Source organism: Bos taurus, chromosome 20 (assembly GCF_002263795.3).
Source record: "Bos taurus isolate L1 Dominette 01449 registration number 42190680 breed Hereford chromosome 20, ARS-UCD2.0, whole genome shotgun sequence".
In the NCBI taxonomy this organism is placed as follows: domain Eukaryota; kingdom Metazoa; phylum Chordata; class Mammalia; order Artiodactyla; family Bovidae; genus Bos; species Bos taurus.
Window position 1 is genome coordinate 65,776,000 of NC_037347.1, and position 19,715 is coordinate 65,795,714.

The window sequence follows — 19,715 nt, forward strand, 5'->3', positions numbered from 1 at the left end:
TCCAGTATTCTTGGGCTTCCCTTGTGGCCAGCTGGTAAGCAATCCGCCTGCAATGTGGGAGACCTGGGTTTGATCCTTGGGTTGGGAAGATGCCCTGGAGAAGGGAAAGGCTACCCACTCCAGTGTTCTGGCCTGGAGAATTCTGTGGACTGCATAGTCCATGGGGTCGCAAAGAGTCAGATATGACTGAGGGACTTTCACACAACTTGTGAAGTCAAATAATGTTATTTGAAAGTTGACTGTATTAAGGGTGTCCAGTAAAATATTTAAGAGGCATAAGTAATAAGCCAATGTCAGAGAGAAAAACAGAAGCATAAAAAGTACTCCAGCAAGAAGCAGACAGATAGATTTAAAATTACAAAAGAACAGATGGAACAAATAGAAAATGGCTAACAAAACAGTAGACCTTAATCCAACCTTATCTATAATCACATCAAAGATAAACACATAAACACACCAATTAAAAGACAGACATGGGCATCTCAGATAAAAAAGTAATACCTAACATGGTTCTGTCTATAAGAAGCCCAATTTAAACATAAAGACAAAGATGGACTGAAAGAAAAAAAGGAAAAAGATATACCATATGACTCTAGCTGAAATAAGCTACAGTGGCTATATTTTATCAGGCAAAGAATACTTTGGAATAAACTTCAGAATAAGGAATATTACCAAGAATAAAGAAAGACATTACGTAACGGTAATGGGGTGAATTTATAAAGAAGGCGTAAAAAACTGAAATGTAATGATTTATTTAACCATAAGCTTTCTGAGTGATTACAGAGAAAGATGCACAATTGTCTAAAGGAGTTTTTAATTTAATGGGATATAAAAATAAAACTGTTCTTTTGGAAATGCAACATACTTTTGTTAGAAAGACCCCCTAAATGATTTTTTTTATTTCCCAGTGGAAACAAAACTCAATTTTTAGGAAACATTGTCGAATCACAGAATTCTTTCCTGAGGGCAGAAATCTGAAGATTCAAGGCTGCAAAAAAACTCATATCACCAGTGTTTTGAAGGCAAATTAGCAGATGCTTCACGTGCACACAAGATGGCTTTGACAGTCATGGCGACGCGATGACCCTTCTCCATGGCAAATGACGATGTGGGTGACAGCAGAAGTGTCCTGGACATGCAGAGCTTCTCAGGTGCAAATCGTGAGGCAGGGAGGGTGACTGACCACATGTGGAGAAGAGGGAACTAAGACAAAATACAGGTTGGCTGACCCCTCAGGGGTTATTTGGACCCAAGAGTTCTCCTTCTCTGGAACTTACAAACCTGTGTGTTGCTGTTTTGTCCTCTTTTGAGGGGTAACATGGCTCAGTGGTTAAGAGAACAAGCTCAAAGCCAGTATTTGGGTTAGCAGCCTAGTTCTACCGTAACTAGTGGCCTACAGACAACTGAAGCTCTCTCTGCCCGAGGGTCCTCACTCACATCCAAACCAGTGCCTGCCCCACAGATGGCTGTGGGAACCAGGCAGTCAAGATGCTCAGCTGGCTGGACCTGTCATTATTACTTCCTGTTCCAGAAACATGGGTGGCCCCGATTGAACCCCAAATGATGTCGTCTATCATGTACATCTTTCCCAAGGAAACACAATTAAGAGAAACTCCATCAGCCTCCTTAACTGATGGGCTCTAGCAGCCAGTCAGTGGCTTTCTCCAACTTTGGTGCTTCCCCTGGGCATCCAGAGGTCATAGGGCACAGTGGGGAGGGGCACAGGCACCCGCAGGCCAGGGCTGAAACACAGGCTCTGTTACACACCGGCTGGATGACCTCAGAAGTCATTCAACGCAGCACACCTCAGTGTCAGCTGTAATGTGTCACCTGTAAGGCCTTGATGATGAGGGCCTCACCCTTCTCAATAGAACCGTGGCACTGAATGAACAGCTACCATATGTAAGGGGTTCAGGATGCTGGGTGGCGTGTAGGAAATGCTCCATCGACACTAGCTGTCTGGATGGACCTGGAGACTGTCATGCAGAGTGGAGTAAGTCAGAAAGAGAAAAGCAAATCTAGCAGGGTAACAGATCTGTGCGGAATCTAGAAAGATGGTGCAGGTGAGCTTATCTGCGAAGCAGAAATAGAGACACAGATGAAGAGGACAAACATATGGACACCAAACGGGGCAAGCGGGTGTGGGATGAATTGGAAGATTGGGATTGGCATATATGCACTGTTGATACTATGTATACTCTGTATAGGGCTTCCCTGGGAGCTCAGCTGGTAAAGAATCCACCTGCAGTGCCAGGAGACTCCAGTTCAATTCCTGGGTGAGGAAGATCCCCTGGAGAAAGGATAGCCTACCCACCCCAGTATTCTTGGGCTTCCCTGGTGACTCAGAAGGTAAAGAATCCACCTGCAATGTGGGAGACGTTCGCTGGTTTGATCCCTGGGTTGGGAAGATCCCCTGGACGGGGGCCTGGAAACCCACTCCAGTATGCTTGCCTTGAGAATCCCCATGGACAGAGAGGCTGGTGGGCTACAGTCCATGGGGTCACAAAAAGTCAGACACGACTGAATGACTAAGCACAGCAAATCCTATGTATAAAACTAAGGAGAACCTATTGTGTACTGCAGAGAACTCTACTCAATGCTCTGTGGTGACCTAAATGGAAAGGAAATCCGAGGAAGAGAGGATATGTGTAAATGTACAGCTGATTCAGTTGCTGTATAGCAGAAATTAACACTACATTAAACAGCAACAATACTCTGATTAAAAAAAAAAAAAGGATATTAGTTGTTAAGCACAAACAAGTCTAGGACTATACTAAAATAAAAATTAAAACAATCTTGTATTGGTCACTGCCTGAGGTTACATCTGAAGGAAAACCTGGAGGTATATCTTGGTAACTTTACTCAAAAAGTAAAATAAAATCAGGGTGAAGTGAATAACGTAGTCACAGATACTCACCTATAAAATATTTCTAATAATGAACTAAGAATGAAGAATTTCATCTCAAAAGGTTTTCCTTTATTCATTGTACATAATAAGGGTTCTAGTTCTCACAGGAGGAAAGGCTATTTTTAAAAAGGCAGGCTCTCATTTAGCTGGGGTGATTCACAAGTCTATAAAATAGATTTTTATCTGCTAGGATCTTCTCCAATGAGGTACAATAAACATGAGGCACAAAAGATGTAAACATAACACCCTCTTTTCAAGGAAAGTCCTTGGGAGAGGGGCCGTCTGTCCCACCCGACGCCTCTCCGAAGTTAGCCAAGTCCATCACACAGGTTTCAAGCTAAGAGGACGAGGACTTTTCTAAAATGATTTAGAATTGGTATATTCCATATTGATCTACATCCACACATCTGTAAAATTTCATTAAGCTGTTAAACTGTCATCCTAACATTCATGCACTTTGCTCATGTAAGATGCTCCTCAAAAAAGAGAAAAATACATTAATAAAGAAAGAACCAGTGTAGATTCCATACGAATAACCACAGGTGTCTCATTGACTTTTTCCTATATACAGTTTTGATCATATCTGCAGCACCTCTACCCTGGACTGGCTATGCACTGACGGTTAGACAGGGAAACAGCCAGAAAAAGGGAAGCTGACAGCCCAGAGAAGGTGACTTTCTTTGGACAAGAAAGTAGTCGGATTCTGACTCTGATCTCACATGGAGCTTACTGGACTTGAAGAAGCATCCATGTGACCTGTGGGGGCAAAGACCTAAGAGGAAGGACAGGCCATTGTCCTTGCCTGAGTGACACTGTGTAAGATGAAAGCTCTCCAAAGGAAGGTACCTTCTGGAAGAAAAAGTAGAGATTCAATTTGGGGGTATTTCTGGGACAGAAGGGAGGTCCAGGACGTTAGCTCTAATTGGTGTTGTCAACTCAACATTCCACCAACTCACGCTCAACAAGTCCGCTTCATACCATGTACTGTCAGCACTGAGATGGAAATGTACAACCAGAGACTTCAATGATGTCACATCCGGTGGGACAGCCGGCCCCTCTCCCCAACTCCCAGCCTTCTCCCTGCTGAAGTGAGCTGACCTGACCTGTTCCAGTTACTACTGCTGCTTAACCACCACTGCTGGAATTCAGCCCTGAATTCCAAACAGCAGTGTCATCTTTCAGCTCAGTTTTATGGGTGAGGAATTTGGGCAGGGATCAGCTGGCAGGTTCTTTTGCTCCATGCGGCATGGCTGGACGTCAGGTGACAACACTCAAATGGATATTGGATGGGTACAGAGGGTCCAAGCCAGATTCTCGCATATTTGACACCTGACAGGGTTGGCAGGAAGGAGGGACCGTAGACCAGACTGCCTACACGTGGCCCTTCAGCAGGGTGGTCTCAGGCCAGTCAGACCATTGACACAACAGCTCGTGGCTCCCAGAGAGAAAGTTCTAAAGAACAAAGGAAGTTGCATCTCTGCTGGGATCCAGCCTCAGCCCTCAAATAGCTTACATTACATAGTGGGGAAGACAGACCAGGAAAAAAAAAAAGTGCATAGGGTGTTTTCAGATATTAATCAGTAGCATACAGAAAAATAAAATCAGGGGACAGGTTATAGAATAAATTTCCTAAGTGTTAGTTGCTCAGTCATGTCTGATTCTGTGACCCCACGAACTGCAAGCCTGCCAGGCTCCTCTGTCCATGGAATTCTCCAGGCAAGAATATTGGCATGGTTTGCCATTTCTTCCTCCAGGGTATAAACCTCCTAAAAAATACTCTAAACAACTGTCATTTTTCTACCCCAAATTTCCAAAGTCTTTTCCGTATCTACTCAAAGAAATTCAAATTATTTTTGATGTCCTCTAGGACACCAAAATATAAGTCAAACCAAAGAATTCAGGACCCTGCCTCATGCTCACTAAGGCTGCTCTTCTTCGTAGCTTTGCCACTGCTGTTACTTCCTCCACCACGTGCCCTTCCTTCTTGTGATCCTGTCCTGCCTTGGAAGCACCGTCTCCTTGAAACAGTCTTAGTCCCACAACCTCATACAATTCCTTCCTCCTTTGGATTTCTTTGTGGGGGAGACAGTCAGGTAAAGAATGTTCCTTTATCTACTATGCTAAATGAAACAGACACAGCTCACTCCTTTCCCAGGCCACGTCTCATTTCTGTGCGTCTATCTGCCTGTGCTCCCACGTCATTCAATGATGGATGGGGTGTCAGGACGGCTTCAAGTTGCAATGCCTGAGCTCTGGAATGGACCCTGTTACAGCTCCAGGTCTATATATAGGTCCCACCAACAAAGGTCTCTGTGTCCTTGGGAACATTACACAACTTCTTTGGGTCATACTTCCCTCAACAGCAAAGTGGGAGGCTTGGTCATAACCAGTTCAAAGGGCAAAGCCACCCAGAATGGGGCTCACCCCAGCATACGCAACATGGAAGGATTGCTCTCTTCACTGTCTTCATCACAAAGCTGTGGATATTGAATGCTGCTGCTGCTGCTGCTAACTCACTTCAATCATGTCCAACTCTGTGAATAAACCCTTGCAAAACTGAGGCCCAGTGCTGAAAAGAATGTGATGATAGGACCACAAAGGAACTGGGCAGTCATACAGTGGAGAAAAACCACCTGGTGCCATGGGGTGGGTATAAATGTACGTACCGTGAAAGTGAAAGTCGCTCAGTCGTGTCCAACTCCTTGTGACCCCGTGGACTATACAGTCCATGGAATTCTCCAGGCCAGAATACTGCAATGGGTAGCCTTTCCCTTCTCCAGGGGTATCTTCCCAACCCAGGGATCAAACCCAGGTCTCCTGCATTGTGGGCGGATTCTTTAACAGCTGAGCCACAGGGAAGTCCAAGGATACTGGAGTGGGTAGCCTATCCCTTCTCCAGCAGATCTTCCCAACCCAGGAATTGAATCAGGGTCTCCTGCATTGCAGGCAGATTCCTTACCAACTCAGGGAAGCCATAAGTACTGTACTTTGTTTCAAAAGTCAACTTCACAAGCATGTTTATTCACACAATTTGTGATTTAAACCATCTTTTTATTGACTCTAATGGACACAGAAGCCAATTCAAAGGAAAGTTGAATTAGATCTCAAATTCACGGACCTCATCTGGGTATCACAAAGCCATCTGCTGTGTTCCCCTCCGACACTTCTCTGAATTCATCCTGTCTGCTCCCAGATTCACTGCATGCTGCTGGGCAGGTCCCCACCTGTTCGTTAGCCCCTCCATCACCCGGACCACCTGCAACAGCCTCTCGGCTGGCACCGCTCTGCCAGTGCAAAGAGCCACAGGTACCAAAAACTTAAATGTCTATCTACTAATCCAACCTCCACGCAGGATGACACAGAGAATCCCACTTCACAGAAAATCACTATTTACACCATGAGTGCCCGACTGACGCTGAAAAGAACTAAAATGAAGCAAAGCAAATATACTGGATATAATCTCACCAATTTGATGATTCAAAAGCCACTTTCAGGTTTTTAGGTATTTTCAGTTAAGAATTGCCACCACTTACTATTACAGTTTTAAACTATCACTAATAAAATGTCAAATAATTTTATTCTCTTGTAGCTACATTTGACAATCTGACTTTTTTTTTTTAAGAAAGAGAGAAAATATTTCCTAGGAGAGATAGGAAGTGTCAAATACATTAGTTATTAACTTCAATAGGTGTGAATAAAACAGCAATATTGGGCATGCCATCGAATCAAGAAATTAAAACTTGGCGACTGAAGTAGTATTATCAATCAGTAGCTGAAAAACACAATTTGGAGACTGACATGTTTGTTACTTTCATCTGCCAGTATTTTTTAAACATTTTCATTAATTAGCCTGAGAGATTTATGACTCTCTTCCAAGTGTTATTCAACTGCTACTTGAAAATAATAAGGTTAGGCAGAGTAAGATGCAGTGTTTGGGTCCTTATGCCGTTGTTAATTAAAACACATTAAGCTTAATCGAATACTCGGGCCTCATTTTGTAGACAATCCTGCTGATCCATCTATTCATCAACTTGCTCTCTTAAAGGAGAAACAGCTCATGTCAACAAACTGCCATCAAAATATGCCCACGCCATAAACCAACTGACAGGAAAAGCATCTTTACCAAAACCATCCATCCCTTCCTCTCATTAATAGTTCAAATCATACACAAGAAACCCCCCTTGTCTTTCAGCGCATTTCCTTCTCTGGGGGATCCTGACAAAGCTTCAAATATTCAAGAATGATGATTTGTGTGAAAAGAAGTTAAAGTATGAGATCTGAATAGAAATCATTTCTGTTATTAGCAATCAATTAAAGTTTCAAACGTGAATTTCAAAATAAGAGTGAAACAGTTTTTAGACTGCCTGGGCAGCACGACCAACATTCTATATCATATCAATAAATCCACAACAAAGACGCCTGTAAGCATTTACCTAGTAAATCCCACTCCAAAACTGGGAGGACGTTTTTTTTTATATATTTTGGAAAAATGTTCAGTTTTCCCATAAAGAGCCACACACAAAGGAATAACTCAACTAAAAGTTCCAAGTCTTTAGAAAAACATGGTTTGATTAGCTTGGAAGCTACATCTAATTCTGAGATGCGCCAGAGGCACATATGTGGAAACATAATCAGAGCTTTGAGGCAGTTTACAAAATAAATAAAAGCTACAGGAAGGCAAAATATTACCCTGAATTATTATGCTACTAAGAATGTAACTAAAAGGTTGTACATTCTTAGTACAATGCACAATATTCCTAAAAACACTCAGAACATTCTCTAAGACAAATTGGGTGATGTGCATTTAGACAGAGCTTGCTGCATGCCCCCAGGATCAAGCCTTAAATTTCTAGCAAAGGTAAAAGAATCTCAATTCTTTGCTAACCCAACCCAAAGACTATATTATCCACTTCCCTTCCAGGTAAGTGCGATCATCTACCCAATGAGAGGCGGGTAGAAGTGTCATAAGGTCTCTCCGAGAAAGCATCCTTCCCACCCCAGGTTTATTGAGATATGGTAAATGTGCTCAGTCATGTCTGACTCTTTGTGATGTCACGGACTGTATATAGCCCACTAGGCTCTTCTGTCCATGGGATTCTCCAGCCAAGAATACTGGAGTGGGTTGACTTTCCTTCTCCAAGGGATCTTCTTGACCCAGGGATCGAACCCAAGTCTCCCAAGTCTCCTGAATTAGCAGGTGGATTCTTTACCACTGACGCCTGGGAAGCTCTTATTGAGGTGTAAATGATACATAAAATTGAAAGATACTCAGAGGTACATCATGGTGGTTTTAGAAAGATTATTTTTCATCGTGGTGATTTGACACATGTGTATGTTGTAAAAGGATTCCCCGAATCTAATTATCACTTCCATCTCCTCACATATTTTTTTTTTTGAGAACATTTAAGCTCTACTTTTTAGCAAATTTCAATTATACAATACAGAGTCATCAGCCATAGTCAGCATGTTTTACTTTGGATCCTCAGACCTCGTTCATTTTACAGCTGAAAGTTTATACCCTTTCACCAACCTCTCCCTATCTCCTGCACCCCCTCACCCCCTGACCACCACTTTTCTACTCTTAAGATGTTGACTTTTTAAAAATTCCACATGTAAGTGATACCAATGCAGTACTTCTCTTTCTCTGCCTGGCTTATCTCACTTAGCATAACGCGCTCGAGGTCCGTCCATGTTGCAGACGCAAGGGTTTCCTCCTTCTTCATAGCTGATAATCTCTATGTGTGTTTAGAAAAATCATATTGTCTTTACCCATTCGTCTATCAACATACATTTAGGTCGCCTTTGTATTTTAAACTGAAACTGAAGTCTCTCAATCCTATCAGGCTCTTTGCGACCCCATGGACTGTAGCCCACCAGGCTCCTCTGTCCATGGGATTCTCCAGGCAAGAATACTAGAGTGGGTTGCTATTCCCTTCTCCAAGGAAATCTTCCCGACCCAGGGATTGAACCTGGGTCTGCTGCATTGCAGGCAGATTCTTTACTATCTGATCTACCAGGGAAGCCCCTGTGATGTACATAGAGGTGCATTATCTTTTCAAATCAGTGTCTGTTTTCTTCAAGTAAACATCCAGAAGTAGAATTGCTGAATTGTATGGTCATTCTATTTTAATTTTCCAAGGGACCTCCATACTGATTCCCATACTGTGTGTACTAAGTCATATTCCCACCAACAGTGTACAAGCATTCCCTTCTGCCCACAGCTTGCCAATACTTGATATCTCCTGTCTTTCTGATAGTAACCATTCTAACAGGTGTGAAGAGATATCACACTGTAGCCTGGACGTGCATTTCTTTGACAATTAGTGATGCTGAGCACCATTTCATGTACCTGTTGGCCACTGTCTGTCTTCTTTGAAACAAATGTCTATTCAGACTGTCCACTCATTTCCAACAGGGCTGTCTTGTTTTGTTTCCTTTTCTGTTGAGTTGTACGAATTTTTTAAAAATATATTTTTAATATTAACTCCTTATCACCCAGTAAGACTCTATGCAAAGAGTCTTCCTATTAGCCTGGGATGCACCACGGTGGCCTGAGGTGGGGCTGTGGCCTTGGAGCATGCTGGGAACAGGAAGCAGTTTGCGGCAAGGAGTGAAGTCTCTGCAGGGTCCTAAAGCCTGCTCTCCAGTTCTGGATTCCTAACTCGGGACTTCTCTGTAGTGTGACAGAGACAATATTTCCTGCTGTATAAACATCTGTGGTTTGAGACCGTTTCTCCTCTTTAAATGTAGTGGAACCTAACTTTAAATGATGGTGGTGATGCACGAAGAAAGAACTGAAAATGTTTATTGCCTTTGTAGATCCCAACCATCATCATACCCAACTCCCTCCTTCAAGCTGGTGTCTCCTCCTTGCCCTCTTCTAAAGAAAAAGAGACAGGGAACATTATAATAAGCACTAAGTAATCCCATAAGAAATACAAGCTTGTGTGTAGAATGTCTACAGGAACAACAACAATTTAACCTGAGTCAGAATAAGACATTTAAGGTACATGGAGGGAAAAAATCAACGCCAAGTGAACCTGAACTTAGGTTGTCATTCTTGACATCTTCATTTTGAAGACACTCTTAAGAAACAAGCGAATCATTATTACGAATCAAATAGTATGCACCTAGTACTCTTGCCTGGAAAATCCCATGGGTGGAGGAGCCTGGTGGGCTGCAGTCCATGGGGTCCCTAAGAGTCAGACACGACTCAGCGACTTCCCTTTCACTTTTCACTTTCATGCATTGGAGAAGGAAATGGCAACCCACTCCAGTGTTCTTGCCTGGAGAATCCCAGGGATGGGGGAGCCTGGTGGGCTGCCGTCTCTGGGGTCGCACAGAGTCGGACACGACTGAAGAGACTTAGCAGCAGCAGCAGGACATTATTAAGTATAAATTTGCAAGATTATAACTCGAGTTCTAATTTTGATAATGCTGAATATTTATATTTAAATCCAAAAGGCAAACAAAACATTTATAATTTTATGGTTAATATACTTTATATTTCAAAATAAAAGGACCAAGTAAATGTTTCCAACATTCTTAGTGTTATAGGCAAAGGGTCCTTGCTTATCAACTGTGCTAACTATAGTTTTCAAAGATAAGCTCTCTAGGTGGAACGGAAGTATACCTTCATTTCTGCAAAGAAAAATTACCTCTTAAATTGCTACAGATAGTGCATTCAAATTATTTCCCTTGTTAATGCTGCTGCTACTGCTAAGTCGATTCAGTCGTGTCCAACTCTCAACAGGAGTTGGTGATTGACAGGGAGGCCTGGCGTGCTGCAGTCCAGGGGTTCCCAATGAGTCGGACACGACTGAGCGACTGAACTGAACTGAACTGAAGATAAGCCAGTACTAGCCAACCCACAGTCTGAGTGAGGAACATACCAATTTAAGCTTCAAACTCAGTCCATCCCTCCTCATCCTCCCACTTGGCAAGTCTGTTCTCTACAACTGTGAGCCACTTTATATTTCGTAAATAAGTTGCTTTGCGTCATATTTTAGATTTCCATAAAAGTGATATAGTATGACATTTGTCTTTCTCTGCATTGTGTTAGTCACGCAGTTGTGCCTGACTCTTTGAGACCGCATGGACTGTAGCCCACCAGGCTCCTCTATCTGTGGGATTCTCCAGGAAAGAATACTGGAGTGGGCTGCTGTTTCCTTCTCCAGGGGATCTTCCCAACCCAGAGATCGAACCCAGGTCTCCTGCATTGCAAGCAGATTCTTTACCATCTGAGCCACCTATCTGTATAACTTCACTAAGTATGATCATCTCTAGTTCCATCAGAAACATTCTTTATGATTTAAGCCATTGAGCTTGGGGTGATTTGTTTCTCAGCATCCTTGTGGCCACGATGACTGATCAAGACTCAAAGCTATTTGGTCAATCTCTGGAGTGACTGTTCTGTTCCACCCAAGCCAGCATCACAGTGGTCCTGCCCTTCTTCAGCAATTATGGCATAAGTCTAATTTCTTCAGAGTGAATACTTCCCTCCTAGCTACTGCAAAATCAATCCCACCTGACTCTTTCTTTGCTTGGTGTACCAGCAAGTCTTAGATAAAAGTCTGTGCTATATTATCTATCCTTCTGTGATTGTTTTACTATTGTCTGATAATGCAATTATACTCCTTGGGCAGTATCAAGCTCCCTGAAGGCACAGCCTTTTTCTTATATTTCTTTTCAGTTCAGTTCAGTCTCTCAGTCATGTCCAACTCTCTGAGACCCCATGGACTGCAGCACACTGGGCTCCCTGTCCATTATCAACTCCCAGAGTTTGCTCAAACTCATGGCCATCGAGTCAGTGATGCCATCCAACCATCTCGTCCTCTGTCATCCCCTTCTCCTCCTGCCCTCAATCTTTCCCATCATCAGGGTCTTTTTCAATGAGTCAGTTCTTCGCATCAGGTGGCCAAAGTATTGGAGCTTCAGCATCAGTCCTTCCAATGAGTATACAGGATTGATTTCCTTTAGTATTCACTGGTTTGATCTCCTTGCAGCTCGAGGGACTCTCAAGAGTCTTCTCCAGCACCACAGTTCAAAAGCATCAGTTCTTCAGTACTCAGCTTTCTTATATACTGGGCTGGAAAATTAAAACTTGTGATCCAGAGGGCAAAAGCTTCAAGCAGAATGAATGCCAGGGAATATGTGCCTTATTTTTTTTCTAAACATGTGGGGGGAAAACAATAAAAGGGTATCTCTAAAAATATAAATTATGTTAGGAATATATCTGATCCAATTCTTCCACATCAGCAAATTATCTGAAAATGCAAGTAAATATTTCTTCCTCATTACATAATACTACTGTATGTAACAGTTTATTACCACCATTAATAATTTAAAGTCTAAGATGAAATATTCAAAACCACTATGCTTATTATAAATAAGATTAAAGACCAATTCTTTTCTTGGTCCAAAGTTCATTAATCAGAAACATACTCCTTTCTTTCCTGCTCTTTCTCTAGTCTTAACCGATCATAAACACTCTGATAACTTAAGCAGCAGCAAAACAGTACCAGAGTACTCCACAGTATTGAAGTCTCTCTATGACCATAATTACTGTCACCAGAGCATTGCTGAAAACATGATCAGCTGTGTGTGGAAACTAGAAACTTCCTCCACGTCATCTCTTAGAAGGATACACTCTAGACATCACATAGGGTTGAAAGTGAGGATGCTAGTTTTGAAATAAAATACTTTGGCTTTTACTCAGCTTGTTTTATTTATTTTTATTTAATCAACTGCTGAGGTTCATTTGTGGAAAAGGAAATGGTAACCCACTCCAGGATTCTTGCCTAGAGAATCTTGTGGACGGAGGAGCCTGGTGGGCTGCTGTCCATGGGGTCGCAGAGTCGGACACGACGGAAGCGACTTAGTATGCCTGCATGCATTGGAGAAGGAAATGGCAACCCACTCCAGTATTTTTGCCTGGAGAATCCCAGGGACAGAGGAGCCTGGTGGGCTGCCATATATAGGGTCGCACAGAGTCAGACACGACTGAAGCGAATCACCTGCGGCAGCAGCAGGTTCATTTGACTTTTGCAAACACGGTCTAATCGTTGGTATAGTGCTGACTCAGGGACTATGAACACACCGCACTCCCTTTCATCAGTTGGGCCATACTTCTCAGCGTCAGAGAGAAATTATAAAGCTTTCTGCAGGAATGAACTACAGAACGGAGGGACGGAATTCCTTAGCCAATAAGTAGCTATCATGGAACCTGGGCCCCTGCATTGGTGATGGACTATCTGCCCATTGTCATCCCTTGCCTGATCTTCTCTCCTTGAGGGTTTGACTTTGCATCCCTTCCCGTGAAGAACTGAAGTCCTTCCCTCGGCCCCTTGAAGCTGGGCCGACCTGGAGTCTTGGGGAGGTCAGGAGGAAATGCAGAAGTGAGGGCTGGGTCAAGCCTGGCTGTTTCCTCGGGATCCTGTGAATGTGCCTGGAGCAGCCTATGGCAGAAGGATGGGCACGAAGGGGACAGACAAGGCTCCACAGGTGAGGGCATCCCCAACTATCCAGCCTGCAGCAGACCACAGACACACGAGGGAACAAAGCCAAGACTGGAAGAACCGCCCAGCTGAACCCACGGGGTTGTCATAAGCCACTGGATTCTGGGGTGGTTTGTCTACCAAAGCTTTACTGATATATGGGGTCTTCATCCAAAACCTGAGTCTATTTCGTAACATCCTGAAGCATCAGTGCAGAAGATGAGGAAGGTGAAATTCAAATGGGAATATTTGGTGAAAAAAACGACATCTGTGGCAGCCACGGAATCAGCTGGAGAGACTGTTAGCCACAGGCTGCTGGGAGCTCGCCTAGGGTTTCTGATCCAGGTGTTCTGGGCGGGGCCCGACAGTCTACATTTCTGGCGGGCTCCCAGCTTTCACTAAGGTTATTGGCATGGGTACCACGCCACCTGATACGAAGAACCAACTCATTGGAAAAGACTCCAATGCTGGGAAAGACTGAGGGCAGGAAGAGAAGGGGGTGACAGAGGATGAGACGGACATGACAGAGGATGAGACGGTTGGCTGGCATCACTGACTCAGTGAACTTGAGTTTGAGCAAGTTCCGGGAGATGGTGAAGGAAGGGAAGCCTGGTGCGCTGCAGTCCGTGGGGTCACAGAGAGTCGGGGATGACTTAGGGATGAACAACCACCACCACCACACACAGAGATCCTTCTTCTACATGACCAAATGTATTGCAAAGAAAAGATTCCCTTAGAGAATATACATCTCACTAAATGAACCGAATAAACGCACCTCTTCAAAAATCCAATTCAACAGGGAGTCCAATCAGATTTCAACATAAAGAAAAGGAATTATATTTACTATTCAGTCATGTTGGACAAAAATCAGCTAGGGCCACCAACACTTCATGAATTACCCCCAATGCAACAACTTATGGCTGTATTTAAAACTAAGGTTTTTTTTCTTTTAAATGTAAATAATATGAATCACATTTTATGTTACAGCAGGGATAAAGTGTTTCTGTATAAAATTAATATTTAAAATATGAAAATCACAGCAAGCAGAGAATTTATTTCTTTGAGCCTGTTCATGATAATATTTCAGATATTATTCACATTGCTGATGCCACACATGGTTTATGGAGTGTACACGCTTCCACTTCAGATGTCTTACTTCAGTAAGTCAAACATATCTGCATTCTCTGAAGCTCTGAGAATTATTGACAGAAATTCCTGACTTTTCAGGCACATTAAACTATTTCTATCCAGTCTTCTTCAATCTCTGCATTTGAAAGACCATTAGTGTACACCGAATTCCTAAAACACACACAACTCTTCAAGGAAAATTCATTTTGTTCTATCAAAGACACAACTTATAATTTAGAAAACTGACTTACTTAAAAATAAACATTTTTTGGCTCTGTTTTCATTTCAAATTAACAATTAATATAACGTAAGGCAAGGTTTGGAGAAGGCAATGGCACTCCACTCCAGTGCTCTTGCCTGGAAAATCCCATGGACGAGGAGCCTGGTGGGCCGAAGTCCATGAGGTCGCTAAGAGTAGGACACAACTGAGCGACTTCACTTTCACTTTTCACTTTCATGCATTGGAGAAGGAAATGGCAACCCACTCCAGTGTTCTTGCCTGGAGAATCCCAGGACAGGGGAGCCTGGTGGGCTGCCGTCTATGGGGTCGCACAGAGTCGGACACGACTGAAGTGACTTAGCAGCAGCAGTAGCAGCAAGGCAAGGTTGTCTTTTCATTTCTCTTGTTTTCCACTTTTTTAAAATGTTTTTATTTTTACACAGTTTTTTTTTTTATTTTATTTTATTTTTAAACTTTACATAATTGTATTAGTTTTGCCAAATATCAAAATGAATCTGAAGATTACTTTCCAACTACTAGAAAACATCAGCTATATTCCCTACGTTGTATAGTCCATCCCAGTGGTGCGTGCCTCCCACACCCCCACCCCAGGTGGTCTTTCTCCCAGCCCACTGGAACCACTAGTTTGTGCTCTAGGGGTTTGTTCTCTGGTTCTTCTGTGTTACATTCACTAGCGTGTTATAGTGAATACAGTTTGTTTTAGATTCCACATGTAAACAGTATCACACAATGTTTATCTTTCTCTGTCTGACTTACTCCACTTAATACAATGCCCTCCAAATCCTTCTATGTTGCTGCAAATGGCAAAATGCCATCCTTTTTTACTGCTGAGTAGTATTCCATTGTATATCTATAACACATCTTCTTTATTGAAGGCACCTTTAAACCTCATTATTACATACACACTATCAACACATCTAAAGAATAAATTCAAAGCAAATGCTGTGTTTGTATAATGGGATTCCTCTCCTTCTCATAGAAACTATCAAGTACTTTATCTCAAGTCCTCATTTGTTCAAGATGGGAACAGCAGGCAGAATTATTTATCTTAAATTTCATTTCTATGAACTAATCACTAAGGTAATATATATTATACAAATGTGATACGTTATTATTACATTATATAATTATATGAAAGTGAAAGTAGCTCAGTTGTGTCTGGCTCTTTGCAGCCCCATGGACTATATCATCCATGAAATTCTCAGGGTCAGAATATTAGAGTGGGTAGCCTTTCCCTTCTCCAGGGGATCTTTCCAACCCAAGGATCAAACCCAGGTCTCCCGCATTGCAGGCAGATTCTTTACTGACTGAGCCACCAGGGAAGAATATATAATTATATACTAGTATATAATTATAATATTATTATGAATATATGGTTTTTTATATATATATATATATATATGTTGCTGCTGCTGCTGCTAAGTCGCTTCAGTCATGTCCGACTCTGTGCGACCCCAGAGACAGCAGTCTACCAGGCTCCCCCATCCCCGGGATTCTCCAGGCAAGAACACTGGAGTGGGTTGCCATTTCTTTCTCCAGTGCATGAAAGTGAAAAGTGAAAGTGAAGTTGCTCAGTCATGTCCGACTCCTAGCGACTCCATGGACTGCAGCCTACCAGGCTCCTCTGTCCATGGGATTTGCCAGGCAAGAGTACTGGAGTGGGGCGCCATCGCCTTCTCCATATATATGTTATATATAAGTAAACGTATTTTATGAGTTATGTATAAAGTATTGCATATATCAAAGATAACATAGTAATTTATAAAATACACCTATTATATAAATTTGTGACTATATTTTTAATTGAATAGGTATTGGTATTATTTCAATTCTATGTAATAAGTAACATCAACACATTTACTGGAGACTTTTCCCTGAAACACCCATAGTTTATGAACCTTTTCATCAGTGGTGATACAAATTTCAGTTGAACAACGTATAACCATGGTTCTCCCATTTCAGACAACCTTTATATCTGAAGCTGTCTCTTAGCACACCTCAGAGTAAGTTTAGCCTCTTCAGGGGCAGAATATCAAGGTGACAACAATGTAAACTCAGCTGTAACAACCAGTTGTGTTCTGTGTTACTCTCAAAAGAATATTCATTACTCTATCGTCACACAACAGAGCCTAAGAAAAGATGGCAAATGTGGTGAAGTTTCCTGTGGCTAAAAAAATAAAAGAATGAAACCTTATTTCACAGGTAGGTAGAAAATATTAAAACTTCCTTGCAAAGCTTCCTGGAAGTATTCTGTGGAAACTTAGAAATACTCTTTTGGACGTTTCACTTTTTGTAACGTATATTAAGAAATGACTGTGTGTGCGTATATACTGAGTTGTTTCAGCCATGTCCAACTCTCTGTGACCTCACAGACTGTAGCCCCCAGGCTCCTCTCTCTATGGGGTTTCCCAGGCAAGAGCACGGGAGTGGGTTGCCACGCCCTCCTCTAAGGGATCTTCCCGACCCAGGGACTGCACCTGCGTCTGTATGCCTCCTGCACCGGCAGGCGGATTCTTTACCAATAGCACCACCTGGGAAGTCCCAAGAAATGACTATGAAAAAGGACAAAATACGTTCTGTGGGTAAAGGGAGGCTTTCACAGCACAATTATACTAACGAGAACATTCAGAATAAGCTGACTGAGCCATTGAGCACACACAAATATCTGACTACAAGAGCTCAGGTGCAAATGTGCAAGGAAGTAAGTAATGCCTATGAAGAATTTTAAACACCTCCAGAAAAGGTAAGCTGTTAAACTGAAGATAGAATATGTCCGTCAATGATGTATCAAGGCAGAGGAAAACACCTCAGAGGAGCTTCCAAAATGGGCAGTGTAAGCCCTCAAAGTTGCATTTATCTGTGGACTTCCGTTCTTCTTTGCATGTGAATGAACTTTTATTGTATGGCAATTTTTGTAACAAAATGTTACTTTACAAGGTAAAATCCTCCAGCATGAATAAGTCCCTGTCCTTCATAAATCTTCCGCTAAATTTTGCCAGAACAGAATCCCTGCCCAACGCTCAGAAATGGTAAATGAAAACCTTCAGGGACAAGGCGGCAACGTAGGACTGGTGGGGGAAATTCACACAGTGGATTCTGAAATAACCGAAAACTCTTTTCTTTATCAGAAATTGAGAACTAAATCCTCTGTGTCAAATTGGCTATGTTTAAAGTGGAAAGTCAATCACCTATTCCTCCCAGTTTCTGTGGTCAGTAGTTTTGTGTCTCAATAGAGAAATAAATTATTTTCTTTTGTGTTGTTTTTTTATGTGGCTGTTCCATGTGGTACGTGGGATCTTGGTTTCCTGACCAGAGATCAAACTTACGCCCCCACCCGCACTGGAAGGGCAGAGTCTTAACCACTGAATTGCCAAAGAAGTCACAGATTTCTCATTTTATTTATTTTTCCATTATATTTTTATTTACCTTTTTGGCTATTTGTGTTCAGTAGCACAAATGGCAACCCACTCCAGTGTTCTTGCCTGGAGAATCCCAGGGACGGGGGAGCCTGGTGGGCTGCCATCTATGGGGTCACACAGAGTCGGACATGACTGAAGCGACTTAGCAGCAGTAGCAGCAGCAGCGCAGCCTGAGAGTGGAGTTGCCATATATTGGTTGTTCTTGCTTTGTTTAGCTTTTTAATGCATACCAATCAAGTCCTGCATGTACAGAGAACCAGGGCAGAGGGCACTTTCTGTTACTCAGTTGTTAAAACCGGTATCAAATATACTGAAAACACACCTGAAATACTCTGTTTAAAAAGAGAGATGGATTTTGCTTTGCATAATATTTTGCGGGGGTCAACATTTTTAAATGAAAGCAGGTTCAGCTGCTTTGGGACAGAAAGTATAACTTAGCGGATTTGTTTTCATGAGTTTTTGGTCTTGAGAAGCTGACGATCAATGCATGAATCTACTCAACACCAAGATCTATGACTGTTAAAGGCCTGGGATGACACTCAGGCAGAAACATCCCGTAGCAGTAGGAGAAAATCCAGCCCGGGAGCCACTGCGGGGAGGGGTCCTCTTGTACCCGTGACCCCGACTGAGAAGGACGGTGGACATCATCACCTGGTCTGGGTCTTGTGTGTGGCATTTTTCTGCATCCTGAGTCTACTCTCCTGATGAAGCACTTTAGGGAGAAGACAGAAATTAAATCCCCATGGAAACACATCTGCAGCTGTGGGAAACAATCACCAGAAAGCCGTCATCTCCCTGGAAGCCGACTCGCTGGAAAAGATCCTGATCTCCCTGGAAGCCAACTCGCTGGAAAAGACCCTGATCTCCCTGGAAGCCGACTCACTGGAAAAGACCCTGATCTCCCTGGAAGCCGACTCACTGGAAAAGACCCTGATCTCCCTGGAAGCTGACTCACTGGAAAAGACCCTGATGTTGGGAAAGACCAAAGGCAGGAGTAGAAAGGGCAACAGAGAATGAGATGGTTGGATGGCATCACCGACTCATGGACTTGAGTTTGAGCAAGCTCTGGGTGATGGTGAGGGACAAGGAAGCCTGGTGTGCTGCATCCATGGGGCAGCAAAGAGTCAGACACGACTGAGTGACTGAACAATAACCCCTGGAAAAGTCACTGAAGCCCCAGGAGGTCCTCTCCCCACTGATCTCCCTTCGCAGATGCCCCAAAGGTTCACACATGCGCTTACATGTGGCAGAGCTGAGACCCAGAATATGGAAAATGTCAATAAACAGAAACGGCCCTAACCTAGCTGTCAAAAATATTTTCATGCGATAAAACAATCATTGTATTCTATACACAAGAAGAGACTCTTCAATTACCCAGAAAATTTAAAAATAAAAGGATGAAAGAATATACAGAAATATGGGCTAAAGCAGTAAAATGCAGTGGGGTGACAATTGTGGTACCAGAAATGGTGGATTTCGGGACAAAAAAAAATATTTAAAGGCAGACAAAAGCAGGCACTTTA

At 42.7% G+C, this 19,715-nt stretch overlaps 1 protein-coding gene across 1 annotated transcript in view; it reads right to left on the reverse strand.

Moving 5' to 3' along the window:
* Nucleotides 1–19,715, reverse strand: part of ADCY2 (adenylate cyclase 2) — a 454,379-nt gene that overhangs the window by 387,297 nt on the left and 47,367 nt on the right. The window lies entirely within an intron of this gene.